The 16,358-nt window shown below is 39.7% G+C and overlaps 1 long non-coding RNA gene across 1 annotated transcript; it reads right to left on the reverse strand.

Moving 5' to 3' along the window:
* Positions 1–15,462: 15,462 nt before the first annotated feature.
* Positions 15,463–15,973, reverse strand: LOC111897311 (uncharacterized). Its single transcript, XR_008232238.1, has 2 exons — positions 15,819–15,973; positions 15,463–15,684 (listed from the first exon to the last, which is right to left on the reverse strand). It is a non-coding gene; the product is annotated as an uncharacterized LOC111897311 (long non-coding RNA).
* Between the last annotated feature and the right edge of the window lie 385 nt (positions 15,974–16,358).

Here is a 16,358-nt window from a genome sequence, read left to right on the forward strand (position 1 = left end):
CGGCTGCGTCTATCGTCCTTGGTGAATGGTTGAAAACGCGTATGTGGTCTTCTTGCCTGGCCATAGTGCCTATTCCCCCCCCCCCCCCCCCCCCCCCCGAAAATCCATGTGAGTCGGGTTGTGATGTTTGGTCACCATAGCATTTAGGTAAGCTTGCTTGGCTGCTTTGTCGTCTTCCTGCCTCAGATATCGTTCCACCCTTTCCTTCAATTTGGTGCATGTCAGGGGTTTCTTTCCCATGAGTTTCTGTGACAAAGGGCCTGGCAGGAGTCCCCATGTGAAGGCGCCGACTATGAGTCCTTCATCATGCCCTGGCACGTCCAGTGTAGCGTTTATGAACCTTGTGAAATATTCTCGTACAGTTTCCCCCTATTTCTGCTTACAACCTATGATTGAATGAGAATCTCCCTTGTACTTACGTAGCTGCGTGAAGTTGGTGAGGAAGAGGTACTTGAGCTGAGCAAAGTTTGAAATGCTATCCGGTGGGAACGTCTTGAACCATGTACCGGCGTTGCCATCGAGAGTCGTCGAGAAGTATGTACACCAGAACTTCTCATTAAGCTTCAACGACGTCATCGTCCATTTGTATGTGTCGATGTGGCTGTCCGGGTCGGTGGTTCCATTGTACGTTTTGAGTGTCGGGAGCTTTGCTGTGTTTGGTATTTCATAATCCAACAACTCTTTGACAAACGGGGACGTTACACTATGGGAAAAACCATCTTGGCCTGGGACAATCGTCGGTCCCTGCCGATACTGATGGTTCATGCCATGCGGTGGCGGTATAAGGTAGCCAAGACTTGGTCCGTAGAAAGGGTATGGTTGGAAGGGTAGCTGGAAAGGGTGACTAGCGGAGAAAGGGTGTATAGGAGTAACAACGCTGATCGTTACCCGGTGTTGCAGGCTGCTCTTGGCGGGTATAGCTGGTCCGGTCCATGCATTGGCCATTGGGTAGATGGATGTTGGGTGGTTTATCATGGCTTGCGCCAGCGGCGACAACGCGGTCGTTGAACTCTGTCCACCCGTCAGCTGGAATGACAACGGTGTTGCAAACGACGACGAGGTGTTGGAAACGTGGTTCGACGGAAATGTTGCTGGGTGGAGCAGTTGTGCCTGCTGTGTCGGCGGTGCAGGGAATGGTGGCATCTGAAGTTTTGTAGACGGGAATAGCCCTACCGCTGCCGTTCCTTGCTGGGAGAACGACGGTTGTGGAACATTTCCGACAACCGTTGTAGAAATCTCTTCACCAAAAATGGCCCTGTTGACCATTGTAGGTGGTGGTGTTTCGGCCAACGTCGTCATGGGACGTATGTGACTGACCGGTCGTCCCTCACTGCCGTTGGACGCCATTGACGTTTACTTTTGTGCATTTTGTTTGTGTTCTTCGTCTCACAAACGGATGGCACCAAATGATGCGACCTTGCTCTTGTTCTATCCACCTGATGTTCTCCGGCGTTCAGTTATCACTGCAAGATCACAAAGAACAAAGGCCGCCAGCCGCTTTCCGGGAGGGGCTCCCGGAAGAACGCTCCGACGGTCAAGTTAGAGGGTGTTTAGGGTATGTGTACATTATCCGGTAGGGATCCCGAGAACTTACCTCGTAGGTCTGAGAGTGTACCCTTTTATACCTAGCTCCTTTGCCTGATCCGTACCAAACAAGATCGCTTTTTTAGGAGACAGGATCAGGGGCGCTGATTGGAGAGTCGTGCGCCTTTAACCCTTAGGGCACTCTTATTGGCTCTGACGGTAATGGGGCGATCCTCCTGCCTGTCTCCTGACCGTTTCTTTTGTCTTGGACCTGGGAGTGTCTCTAGGCAAGCGCGAGCCTTTTGCCTGTGCGTTCTGCTCCTAAGGATACCAGCGGTCGCTAAGCCTGCTGGGCCGGGTCCGGTTGGCGTGCGCGAGCCTTTCGTCTGTGCCTTCCACTCCCGGGAGCCCCAACGAACACTAAGCCCATTGGGCTAGGCCCGGCTGGCGTGTCCGACTCGTGCTGCCCTAGGCACGTCATCACTGACATAAAATATCATGAGCATACTTACTTTGACTAAAGTTTAAGAGACTCCAAGGCCAAGAAAGTAGCTTAATTTGCCTAAATATTTGATAGCAAATTCATTTTTCCAACAAGTAATAAATCGAGCAATGGAGTGATCATCATTCCCTGTTAGGATAATGTCGTCCACATAAAATAATAGATATAACAAACACGATCCACGATGAAAGATAAAAAGAGATGTACCTGCTTGACTATATTTAAAGCTTTGTGCTACCAAGAAGGAGCTTAAGCGTTGAAACCAATCTCGTGGAGCTTGACGAAGACCATAAAGAGCTTTGTTAAGACGACACACATGGTTGGGATAACGTGGATCAACATAACCTGGAGGTTGTTCCATGTATATAGTTTCAGTAAGATGCATATTTAAGAAAGCGTTCTTAACATCAAGTTGATGAAGATTCCATCGATTTGTGACACCCAAAGACAAGACAATGCGAATAGTTGTAGCTTTAACTACAGGGCTAAAGGTATGGGAAAATTCAAATCCTGGAATTTAGGTGAATCCTTGTGCGACAAGTCGAGATTTATGGTGATTAATGGTACCATCAGCGTGGTATTTGGTATGAAACACCCACTTAGATCCAACAACATTTGCATTATCAGACGTGAAACTAGAGACCAAACATGGTTGTGATGCAAAGCTTGGATTTCTTCACTCATGGCATGACGCCAATGAGCAGACTTGGCGACTGTTTTAAAGCCTTTAGGTTCCTTAATGGCAAACAAAGAGTCATGCAATCTGGTAGGAGAAATTACAAGAAGATAAAAAATGTGGCGTGGTTTAACAATACACATTTTGCCTCGAGTAGCCATAGGATGCGTAGAAGCAGGAAGTGGCGATGACTGTGGGGATGGCTGTGGTGATGGCTGTAGGGATGGAGGCGGCAATACAGGTGGTAGATGTGGTTGGGGAGTTGGTGGAGGTGACACAGGTGGAATGTCCGGTGGTGTATTGGATGAGTGTGATGGGTTATGAGCATAATATCAATCCTAAGGTGTTCATGCAACCCTAATTGCTTTGATCTAGGTTTTTCTAAGTAAACATACAACATTTAATACCAAAGCAATAAACCCTAATTGACTAGCATACAAATTTGAAACTAACATATGATTAGGGTTAGAATCATTACCTTGATTGTAATGTAGCAATAACAATCACAAACCTCCTTGATCTTGACTCTTGAAAGCTTAGTGCCTCAAGTATTGCACCTCTGATGGAGTCACAAACACTCAAGAAACAAGATGACTTTATGAGAGGGAAGATTTTCAGCCCTTAGGGTCTCTTAGAAGCATTGGCCGGAAATCCCTTAATAATGGGGTCTATTTATACTTGTGGCTGTTAGGGTTTTAGGTGGAAACCCTAATATGACTGCTTAAGCCTTAAGCAGCCCATGGACTCCTTCCTTAGAGCCCTTTGGATGAAATCTTATGGGCTTCCCCATAAATTTCATCCACTCCACTCTATGGAGTCCATCAGCCTAACTAGCAACTAACAGTTAATTGCAATATCAGTCACCTTTATTTAATCAGTCTCTTTTGATCACCAAATTAATACTAAATTAATTTCTGATCAATACTAATTAAATGATATGATTTCCAAATAATATATTAAACTTTTAATATATTAATAAAACCATTTTTGAGTACCAATTTATTATTCATATAATAAATTCTACTCTCTTTCCTCTTGTCATCATATCAAGTTGCATGAGTGAAGGCAACCAAAAAGGACCATGCTCATAGTCGGGTCAAATACATACCAAAATAGTTATGGGATTAGACACTGATGTGTGTGAAACGAACTAGTTTTAATCCTACTAACTTAAACACAAAGTCAATCACACGAAAGGCAGTGTACCTGTCGATTAACAACTTAGTTCAAGTAAGTAGGGTATCGAACACAAGGAACGGTAAACAATTAAAATAAATGCTAATATTATCTAAATAAAACAAGTAATAAAAAGGGGGTTTTCTCTAGTTTTACAAGACTAGAAACTTAAATGGACTAACTAACACACAATTTAACTAACTAACAGCTAAAGCAAGTAAATACCACTAAATTCAATAGTTAAGAGGACTTCTGTTTAGGTTCAAATTATTTGTTCCCATGGATGATTTAATGGTAAATGCATCATATTAATTCTTCATTAGTTACCAATTAAAGTGATTAGGTTAACATTCGCTATTGCTAATCCTTAGAAAACATATTAATTCAAGCAATGGCCGGTAGTCTAAATTAATGAATTTCCTAGTTTATTGATCCGGGTTAAGTAAGACTTGTAATTAGCTAATCAAATTGGTGATTCAATTAACCTCTTGTTGATGGTGTATCACACAAGCTCACACTTTAATTTACCTATCTTCTAGTTAGTTCTAGTTTCACATTTGTTATTCCTAGACATATAACTATGTGGTCACATAAATCATATGAAATTCATAACTAAGAGATGTTCATACAACTTAATTACTGATTTATTAACAGAGAATAGTTTTTATTAACATATGAGGTTCTTTAACAAACTTAACAAAACAATATCACCAATTAAAATTAATCCTAACCATAAAATCAATCCATGTTCACAAAATCATCTACCCTAAACAGAAGTTATGAGCTTTTAGCTCATGATTACAGTAGAAACAAGATCAAAAACGAAATCAATTGGTAAAAACATAGTTCAAACAAGATATTAGGTAAAGAGTAAACTTGATTTTGCCTTGATTCTCCTTAAATATGAATGTGGGGTTGAATCCTTAGCTTCCCACTCTCCAACAGCACCTTTAGTCGACAATTGGCCTCCAATGGTTCATCTATATCTTAGGGTATCGGGCAGGACCTTTATATAGATTTTCACAAAACAGAGGTGACTCGTTGAGTCCAGTGACCTACTCGGCGAGTCCGTCACTTAAAACCCGTGTACGGCAAGTCAGCGACTCCAGAATCGCGAAAGTTCGACATGACGCGTCGAGTTGTGGCCCAAATCGTCGAGTACGTTTGGAATCAGCATTTTCTCAAAACACGAAAGTCATCCAAAATTGTGTCTAGTTTTTAGAACATTTTGAATCTCGTCAATCGGAGTTACGGTTCATGAGATATGGCCAAAACACTGACGATGGGTCAAGCTGTCCAATCGCTAGTTCCGCTTCCTTTTCCATCCGAGCATGTCATTGTTGTTGAAAAATGAAATTATAAACTAATTAAACACCTTTTGTTCATTAAATGATATAAAATCAACATAAAGTATTAAGATAATATATGAAATTTTATAATTAAATATGCCCATATCAGACCCTTAATCCAACATAATGATCTTCATGCGAACAAGTAGCACAAGGTTTGGAGGTTGTAGAATCCACTAGCGGTGATATAATAGTAGGTGTAGGAGAGGATTCAGTTGGTAAAGGGGGGGTAAATCATCATAGTAGGAGCTTAAAAATAGAGACAAGATGTTGGAGGTATTCGCATTGTTCGAAAATGGAAAGGAATGTTCATCAAACTTGGCGTGTCTAGTTAAGAAGATTCAAGAAGTGGCCGGGTCTAAACACTTATATCCTTTGTATTGATTACAATAACCAATAAAAATGCACTCAATGCCGCGTGGTGCAAGTTTATGCCCCGCATAGGGTCGTAAATATATGAAAACGTGACATCCAAAGGCTTTGAAATTTTCATAATTTGGGACGGTATTAAAGAGAATTTCACAGGGAGATTTGTTTTGTAGCAACTTTGTAGGTATACGATTAATGACATAAGTGGCAGATAAGAAGGCATCTACCCAACGATTTGCAGGAGCATTAGCACCAAATAACATAGCGAGACCTGTTTCAGTTAAGTAATGATGCTTTTTTTTCTGCTCGACCGTTTTGCTATGGAGTATAAGGGCACGAAATTTGATGATGATTACCATTGTCAAGACACAATTTGCGTACACGCACGTTCAAAAATTCAGTATCCCTGTCACTTTGAAAAACCTTTAGTTTGCACTAAAATTGAGTTTGTGCAAAGTTTAAAAAGGTGAGCAAAACCTCATAAAATCAGATTTCCATTTGAAAGGATAAAACCAAGAAAAACGAGAATAATCATCAATAAATAATGCATAGTAATGAAATCCATCAACGGAAGTAACCAGAGCCGGTCCCCATAAATCACAATGAACCATATCAAGAACATGTAAAGAGAGTTTGTCATTCAACTGAAAAGGTAATCTATGTTGCTTTGAGAGTTCACAAGACGAACAAATAGTTAGAGTTGGTAAAATAGAAGAAAATTGTAAATATCCATGCTTATTAAGAAGAAAAATAACATCATAAGCAACATGACCAAGTCTTTTATGCCACAAATTAAAAGAAACTTTAGTAGATGAAACCACTGATGCTGCCAAAGCTTGAGAACCCGGATTTAAAATGTAAAGACCATCCCTATGCGTGTCTGTTGCTAGGATCCTTTTGTTGATTGTATCTCGAATAGTAAAAGAAGACAGAGAAAACAAGACATCAACCGGACTATCATTTGTTAATTTGTTTACAGAAAGCAGTTTGTTTTTGATATGAGGAACAATAAGAATATCCTGTAATTTCAGTTGTGGTGTAATGGATAAGGTGCCAACGCGAGAGATGGGAGGTACATTACCATTGCCAAACGCAACTTTATCTTTTCCATGATAAGGAGCAGATGAGTCAAGACCGACAGAGGAAGGAGCCATATGGGTTGTCGCACCAAAATCCACACACAAATCGGGAGTGGATTCGTTTATGTTGCAATCGGCATGAAAGGCCTGGGCTAAATTGGCTGTAGAATATGAAGATTTTTTTAGCATAAGTACTCAAATCTGGACACGAGCTTGCATAGTGACCATCATTTCAACATAGTTGAAAGTGAGATGGTCGAAGACCACGACCACGAGAAGAAGAATTTCCCCAGAAATTTGATCGACCAGTCCTCCCTCTCCCATGAGAAGGAGCAGCAGTGAAAGCAACAGGAGAGGGATTCGATTCATGTAAAGATGAAAAAAATAATTCATGGCCTTTCGCCTGAGCAACAAGAGAACGAAAAGAAGGTCTTGTGGGCAGAGCTCGATGAGCAGTAGAGAAATTTTCAAACATTGGTTCCAAGCCACACAAGAACCAGTGGCTCTTGTCATCATCAGAGACCGATTTTCCAATTGCCTGAAGTTGATCACAAATAGATTTGAATTTCTTAGCATATTCATAGACAACAAGGGTACCCTTTTTTAGTTGGCACAAATAGTCTTTAAGGTTTTGATATCGCTCCTGAGAATTGTTGAACACGACTCTTTTATATGGGAAACAACAAGACTTTTATTAAGACACTTAAGAAGATTTTACACTTTGAGAGACTACTACACTTTTCTTACTTGGAGGCTTTTCTTGGATAGTTTGGATCAAATGAGCTCCATACCTATTTATAGGCCTCTTAGGAAGGTTCTAGATACTAGCATACACTTACTACATACTAGAGATCTCTAGAACTATCTAACATACTCTACATGCTTCTATATGTTTCTAGAACGTTCTATCAAGTTCTGGAGAGGTCTAGGTTGCTTCAGTGTCTTCTAGAATGACCCATAACCTTCCAAGGTCTTCCATGTCGTTCTAGAGTATTCTAGACTCTTCCGGTATATTCCAGAGTCTTCCATAGTCTTCCATAATGCTCTAGAATCTTCTAGAGCATTCTAGAACAAGCTAAACTCTTCTAGATAATATTTGTTGTTATTGGGCTAATGATGATCTTTAACACTCCCCCTCAGCACTAGCCCCCATTCTTTGTACCATGTTAAGTTGATAGCGAAAACCTTCACATTTTCTAGTACTCAGCCCTTTGGTGAACAAGTCAGCTATTTGGTCGTCGGTCTTGATCTGTCGCATCTCAATTTCTTCCATCAAGACTTTCTCTCTGATAAAGTGATAATGCACTTCCACATGCTTTGTTCTAGCATGAAATACTGGATTTTCTGCCTGCCGAATTGCAGATTGGTTATCGTAGTGAAGTGGTACTGCATAGTTAACTTTTTGATGTAAGTCCTCCATTAGGAGTACCAACCATGTACTTTCTTGAGCTGCTACGACCGCTGCTTTGTACTCCGCTTCTATGGTTGACAATGATACGGTTGGTTGTTTTTACTACACCATGATATTGGCCCTGACCCAATCTTGAACACATACCCAGTGGTTGATCTTCGGGTATCATGGTCTCCTGCATAGTCGGCATCACAATATCCAACCAACTTGTAGTCTTCTCCTCTTTTATACAAGAGACCATAGTCAATTGTACCTTTGACATATCTCAAGATCCATCGGGCATCATCCAAATGAGGTTTCTTCGGACTTTGCATGTATCGACTCATAACTCCAACAGCATAAGCAATGTCAGGCCGAGATAAAGTTAGGTAGATAAGACTACCTACTAGTTGTCGATACATCGTTCCATCGTCCAACTCTTTTCCTTCATGAGCACATATCTTGGCATTTTGCTCTATTGGTGTTGATACTGGCTTACACTCCAACATGCCAAACTTTTGAAGTATATCTCTTGTATACTTTTGTTGGCAGAGGAACAATCCTTCCTTTGTACGATCAACTTCTAGCCCCAAGAAGTGTTTAAGCTCCCCCAACTCTTTCATTTGGAATCGCACCGATAGATTTTCTCTTGTTTGATGGATTTCTCTTTCGTCATCCCTAATGATGATCAAGTCATCCACATAAACCAACACAATTGCCAACTTCACTTCTTTTTCTTTGACGAACAAGCTTGAGTCTGCATGTGCAACTGAAAAACCACTTCGGGTAAGAAATTCAACAATCTTACCATACCAGGCTCTTGGTGCCTGCTTCAATCCGTAAAGAGCTTTTCTCAGCTTGCACACATGAGTGGGATTAACTGCATCCTCAAATCCCTTTGGTTGGTTCATGTATATCTACCAATCTAATTCTCCATGCAAGAAAGCATTCTTCACATCCATCTGCCATAATTTCTAGTCTTTACTAGCTGCAAGAGCTAGCAGCACGCGTACAATAGTTATCTTCGCCACTGGACTAAATGTTTCATCATAGTCCAATCCATATTGTTGTGAGAACCCTCGAGCCACCAAACGAGCCTTGTATCTTTCAATTGATCCATCTGTGTGTCGCTTTAATTTATAAACCCACTTGCAGGAAATGGGTTTTATATCTCTTGGTCTTGGTACCGGTTCCCATGTTTGATTTTGCTTTAAGGCTCTAACTTCTTCTTCCATTGCCTTTTGCCAAGCTTTATTCTTAATTGCTTCTTCATATGTCTCCGACTCTTTGACACCGTCTTCTAAAATGGCCGCATTAGCATACTTGGGATTAGGCTTTCAGATTCTTTCCGTCCTTCGAAGTTGTGGAGGCGGCGTCTCCCTTTCACCGGCATCACTTATTTGAGTTACTTCTTGCTCAATGACATCAGTGTCACTCGTATCTTCAGGTGTATCAACACTTGACCAAATGTGTGCAGTTTACTCCCCCATCTTTTGTTTTAAAACTTCTTCAATATTTTTCGAGTCTGGTAATACTTTCTTCTCTAATGACCACCATGAAGATGCTTCATCGAACACTACATCTCTTGAAGTGTAGCATCTTCCGCTTGTTAGATCACAACACCTCCATCCTTTTCTTTGATTGTCGTATCCAACAAATATACACCTGACTGCTTTCTTGTCAAACTTGCTACGTAAATGACTAGGCACAAATACGTAGCAAACACAACCAAATACTCGGAAGTAGCTAACAGTAGGTTTCATGTTCCATAGTGTCTCAAATGGTGAGATGAAACCTAACCTTGGTTGGGGAAGTTTATTGATCACATGGGTAGCAGTCTGCATTGCTTCAGCCCAAAATCTTCCTGGGACATTCTTCGCGTGTAGCATGCTTCGACAAATTTCTGCAAGAAGCCGATTCTTTCTCTCAGCTACACCATTTTCTTGAGGTGTGTTGGCACATGTGAATTGATGACGTATACCACATTCTTGTAGATAGCGATTGAATTCTTCCAAGGTGTATTCTCCTCTATTGTCTGAGCGTAGACACCGAATCTTCTTTCTCACTTCTCATTCGACCATTGTTTTAAATTCTAGAAACTTAGAGAATGTTTCAGATTTTTCTTTCATGAAGAAAACCCACACATATCTCGAATAATCATCAATGAACGTCACCATGTACCACATCCCGCTAACTGATGTCTGCTTGACTAGACCGAACACATCCGAGTGAATTAACTCTAGTGGCTTCTTTGCTCTAAAATTTGACTCCTTGTATGGTAATTGATGAGCTTTACCATACTGGCATCCAGCACAAACAATATCTGTTTTGACTTCAAGTTGAGGTAAGCCTTTAAGCATGGATTTCTCCATTATTAACTTCAACTTGTGATAGCCAACATGTCCCAATCGTGCATGCCATAGGTTAGATGTCTCGTTCTTTCGAGTCTTGTCTACATATGCAGATTCCGCTGAGATCACATAGACGGACTCCACTCTCTGTCGTTCCATTGTTGGCTTTTCTGATATTTTAAGATCTCGATAGACCTTCACATCTTGTGGGCCAAACAAGACGTAGTTACCTGACGATGTTAGTTGCGATACCGACAACAAGTTCTTCTTCATACCTGGCACGTGATAGACATTATATAGTGACACCATGTCAGATTTATTACCAGGCATGGTCGTTGTTTTTCCAATCTAATCAATTGGAAGTCGTGCATTGTTGGCTGTAAGTACCATGCGACTCCCTTTGTACTCCTTCACGCCTTGTAGTTTGTTCTGATCACCAGACATGTGATTGAATCATCCTGAATCAATGATCCAGTCATTCTCATAGTTGATACACTCTCCTATCATTGCCATGAGTGCCAACTCGTTTTCTTTTATGGCACATAATGCCTCAGCATCCTATTCATCCTCTATTTCCTTTTTGGAAGTTACAACATTGCTTTCCACATACTTTTTCTTTGACCAACAATCCTTGGACATGTGGCCCCACTTTCCACAGTTGTTGCAGTTTCCTTCGAACCTCCTCCCACGAGAACTTTTATTGTCGGTCTTTTGAGATCTCCATGGTTGTGAGGTTCCTGGATGACTCTTCCCTTTGTCATCATTTTTGTATCCTTCTTTAGAAGGTGACTTGAAATTCCTCCGACTTTTACTTGTGTAGAGTGCTTCTTCTTCACTCTTCAGCGTGATGCCTCCCATTTGCTTAGCCATAGCTTCTTGGCTAGCCAACAAATTCTCAAACTCTACAAGTGATGGTTGAACGGGCCATCCTTGTACAGCAGTAACAAAGCTTCTATATTCCGGCCTCAGTCCATGGATAATGATCCTCTTCATTCGAGCTTCTGCAATGACGGATTGCGGATCTAGTTCAGTAATCTCCCGACATATCGACTTGACCTTGTGGAAACATTGAGCAATCGTCATGTCACGTTGTGAGATTGATAATAGCTCGTTCTCCAAAAGTTGTAGTCTCGTATCATTCTTCTTCGAGAAAAGCGTCACAAACGTGTCCCACACTTCTTTCGGGGTGTTCTCATCCCGAATATGCTCCAATATCTCTTCTTCGATTGTGGTATTCAAGGAAAACATTGCTTTGCCTGCTTTGATTTTCCATTTGCGCAAAGCACCATTAACGTCTTCCTCTGGTGGTGTAGTTTCGCTTCCACCAACGACCTCCTATAGATCTTGTCCTTGTAAGTAGGACTTCATACATGTTTCCCACGTTTTGTAGTTGTTGTTGTTAGGTTTCTTGATTCCTCCAATGACTTGGAGATCACCCATCGTGTTGGCAGTACCTCGGTAATACCAAACAAGCTAGTTTCGACACTAAACTTGCTGAGTCACAAACTACTCACGATACAACAAGAATCACTCGTTCTCACTATCAAGAAACCTTGCTCTAATACCATATTGTTGAACACGACTCTTTTATATGGGAAACAAAAAGACTTTTATTAAGACACTTAAGAAGATTTTACACTTTGAGAGACTACTACACTTTTCTTACTTGGACGCTTTTCTTGGATGGTTTGGAGCAAATGAGCTCCATACCTATTTATAGGCCTCTTAGGAAGGTTCTAGATACTAGCATACACTTACTACATACTAGATATCTCTAGAACTATCTAACATACTCTACATGCTTCTATATGTTTCTAGAACGTTCTATCATGTTCTGGAGAGGTCTAGGTTGCTCCAGTGTCTTCTAGAATGATCCATAACCTTCTAGGGTCTTCCATGTCGTTCTAGAGTATTCTAGACTCTTCCGGTATATTCCAGAGTCTTCCATAGTCTTCCATAATGTTCTAGAATCTTCTAGAGCATTCTAAAACAAGCTAAACTCTTCTAGATAATATTTGTTCTTATTGGGCTAGTGATGATATTTAACAAGAATCATGACTATAGGCTGACTCCAAGGCTGCCCATACTACACGAGGGGAAGAGAGACCCAATACTTCAGAAAAGGACTCTTCAGACATAGAGGATTGAAGATTTAAAAGAACCTTCTGATCAAGTTCGACCCAAGCAGCATGGGATGGGTTGGGAGTTTCTTTGCCGTCGATTAGGGTTGTGGATGGTGGGGCGGTAGAAGAACCATCGATATGACTCAACCAATTCTGATGTAGAAGAAGTGGGGTAATTTGATTTCACCAGAGGAGGTAATTGGATGAGGTTAATTTAATGGTGAGCATATGGATGCGAGTATTTAAGGAGAAAGAATTCTCAGATGAAGAAGACATCGTGAAATGAAGAAGATGAGAGGCAGAAAGAAAGAGAAAGCAGTGAGGAGGTTTAGGGTTGTTTCAGGGATCGGTATTTAGGATGATACCATGTGATGATGGGATAAAAGTTCCCGATGAATATTATTGAAAGATGATTAAAGTATATATACAAATTACAACATGAATGTACACGATATTCAAAGTAAAAAATAGTCTAATACAGGTAACTAAATAAAACTAATTATATACAGACTTTATCTGCAATAGACTGAGTACGATACAGGTGTTCATGAGCTCTTTAATTGGGAACCGAAAATTATGGACAATGGTGAGGCATTGGATTGTGATATTCCAAAGCTTTCAGGCGAGTCGGATGATGTCTGTGGTGAATTGGTGATAATATTTTGGGAGATGATAATCATGTTAATCAAGAAGATAGAGAAATTGGTGATGATTTCAGCGAGAAAGATTATATTCAGAATGGTGAACGGGGTGCTGGTTTCGTTGACAAAATGGGCCAGTTCTTTCCTACTAGGTGTATCAAGGGAAATGTGCTTAAGGATGTGGATGGAATTCCAGCCCGATGCTGGGCTGTGAGTTGCCATTCCCTCACGAAAACGTTCCGGTTCATCCTCCTATTTTTGTTCCAATTCAACAGGTCGTTGATCTTGTCCAGGTGGATTCTCAACAACAGCCGGTTGCAACTTCTGTTCCGATAGCTTCTCCTACTATTGCTTCGGCTGATAATCATTGTAAGGATGTTGATTCTCTTTCTCAACCTCCAGGTTTCCGGTGTTCTTCTCCAGATGATCCGTATAATAATTGACATTCTAATAAGGTGGCCTTCAAAGCTAGATCTTCTAACTCTCATGGATTTTCAAAGTTTCTTAAGAAACGTGCTCCTATTTCAGTGGACAACATTTATAATGTAATGGCGCAATATTTCCAGATGGGTAATCTTCTTGGGTATGATATGGATGGAAATAAGGAAAAGGTTCGTCAATTTTTTTTGAGTATTGGTGTGATACAGGTCGATCAATGAATTGTTTATTTTTGAACATTTGTAGCACCCGGACTTTCTCTAAAAGAAGTTGGGTTAAATCCTTGTGTATTCCGAATGGGATGTCGTTCTTGGGGCTTCAAGAGAACCATAATGACTCAAGTTAATGTGTTTAAGATTCGTAGCATGTAGGGTAATTACATGTTTGATTTTACGAGTAGTTGTGCTCATGCGTGTTCGGGTGGGATTCTTTCTATTTGGGATCCTAATGTTTTTGTAAAAGATAGTGTGGAGTGTAATAATAATGTAGTTATTGTTGGTGGAGTGTGGGTTCCATTCCATATTCATTGTTATATGGTCAATGTTTATGCTCCTCAAGATTTAGTTGGGAAACAACAAGTGTGGGATTATCTGAAGTCATTTGTTCGAAGGAGTGGGAGTAATTACATTATTTTTGGTGATTTTAATGTTGTTAGAGACGAAACAGAAAGATATGCTTCTGTTTTTTGTCACACTTCAACGGATGCATTTAATGATTTTATTGATGAGTTGGAGTTAGTTGATGTGCGTGTTGTATATCAAACTAAAAGATGCGCAAGGAAACCGACAAATAATATTGTGAATTATATGTCGATTAGTTGCGAATAATAAATTCAATTATTATTATTATATTTACCAAGTTCCGTCCAGAAACCAGATCTATCCTTCCCGATTAGATCTGATTATAAGAAAGGTAGAAGAAGACTGTCCTGTTATTGGACGAATTAAACACAAGACAGAAAAAGTAAAACCGACCTGTTGATTGCTGACTTGATCTTGAAGCAACTGCATGGATCAGATTCCTGTCCTTAAAGGTTTTTACTTCGCTTCTACTGGTTGTAAGCAACATAGTAAAACCCCAGGATTTAATGCAGCTAGATCTATATTCCAACAGCACTGGAAATCGACAAACACAAAGCGACTACTCGGAAACTAGAAGAAAAAACCGCAGAGAGAGGGAGAGCTTTCAGATTTTCGTGAGTGTTCATGTCGCTCCTAGGGAGCTGTATTTATAGGTATTGTAACCCTAGAAGGCATCAAACGGGCCCCCATAGGCCGGCCCCAGAAACCCTAGGGCGACAGCTTGTTCTCCAAGCAAGCCGCACTACAAAAAATATGTCATTTAGTGGCACACAAAAAGTGCCACTAAAAGTCCAAAAAAATGCCACTAAAGGCTTCTCAAAGAATCAGCGGCACACTTGATAAATGCCACTAGAAACGCTCCCACTAAAACCTTTTAGTGGCACTTTTTGTTTTTGCTGCTGCAGTTTTTAGGCTTTCAGTGGCACTTTTTTATTTGTCACAGTAAAACAAATTTCTTTTGTGGCACATATTTTGTGCCACTAAATCTGATTTGATTTAATAATTTGTGTTGCTTTTAGTTACACATTTTAAAATTTTAGTGGCACTTATTTATTTACCACAATAAAAAATAGTGGCATTTTTTATGTGTCACAGTAGAAAATTTTTTTGTGGCATATATTTTGTGCCATTAAAAGCTCATGTGATTTAAAAAATTCATGCTACGTATAATTAGATATTTTAAGATTTTAGTGACAATTTTATTTTCCACAATACAATTTCATCTATAATATAAAATAAAATGAATAATTAAATTGTAGCACATTACAAATAATCAAAATTTTATTGTTTTTCATCAATATTTTTTTAACTTTTTGAATCAAATATCTAGGGGAATATCAAATATGTTTAAGTAAATGCTAAACATAAAGTAATGAGAAAAAGTTCAAACATACATATAAAAATAAAATAAAACAAAAAAACAAAGACATGATAGGTTGAATAAATTGTGTTATCTCATACTCTAGAATCAATGCTAGCAATTCCCTGTCAAAAAACAAAGATAATCCAGAATCCAGTGAAACAAGGCTTAGTTTAGAAAATAAATAATATAACACTCAACACAAATAAACTATATTTATAAGAACAAAGGAAAGACAAAAGCTCATAAAAATGATTACCATCATTATGATGACTTTCAGAAGATGCTCTCTGGTTAACTGAATTAGAGTTACGTGGACCTGTAGAAGTGTTGCCTGGCATCTGAAACAAATTAATGAAAACATGTAACATTAATGTCCAATTCTAGATATCTTCTACTAGTCTTGTACAAATGTACACCAAGAAGAATATTCAGAAGGGCAAAAGTGCTCATTCTTGAGTCCAATTGGAAATATGATAATGGACTAATTTTAATGAATGTTTTTTTTCGTTCATAGGGTAATTGAATAGGAACAATGCAATTATAAATGACATATGTACCTGTATGTTCATATTGCTAAGAATTCCAGACAAGTTTGCATTTGGGATATGTTCTTGGATGATATTTTCCATAACGTTCACCATAGTTTTTAGTTGTTCGACACTCGAATCATTAGAACAAGAAACAACCTTCTCTTTTACGGTAGGCATCCTTCCAACACATCTGATATACCCTCTTTTTTCAGGACCTTTAACCTTAGAGTAGTCATCATTTGAAAAATCATCTACAGATCCTAGGG

This window comes from Lactuca sativa, chromosome 4, assembly GCF_002870075.4.
Source record: "Lactuca sativa cultivar Salinas chromosome 4, Lsat_Salinas_v11, whole genome shotgun sequence".
Lineage (NCBI taxonomy): Eukaryota > Viridiplantae > Streptophyta > Magnoliopsida > Asterales > Asteraceae > Lactuca > Lactuca sativa.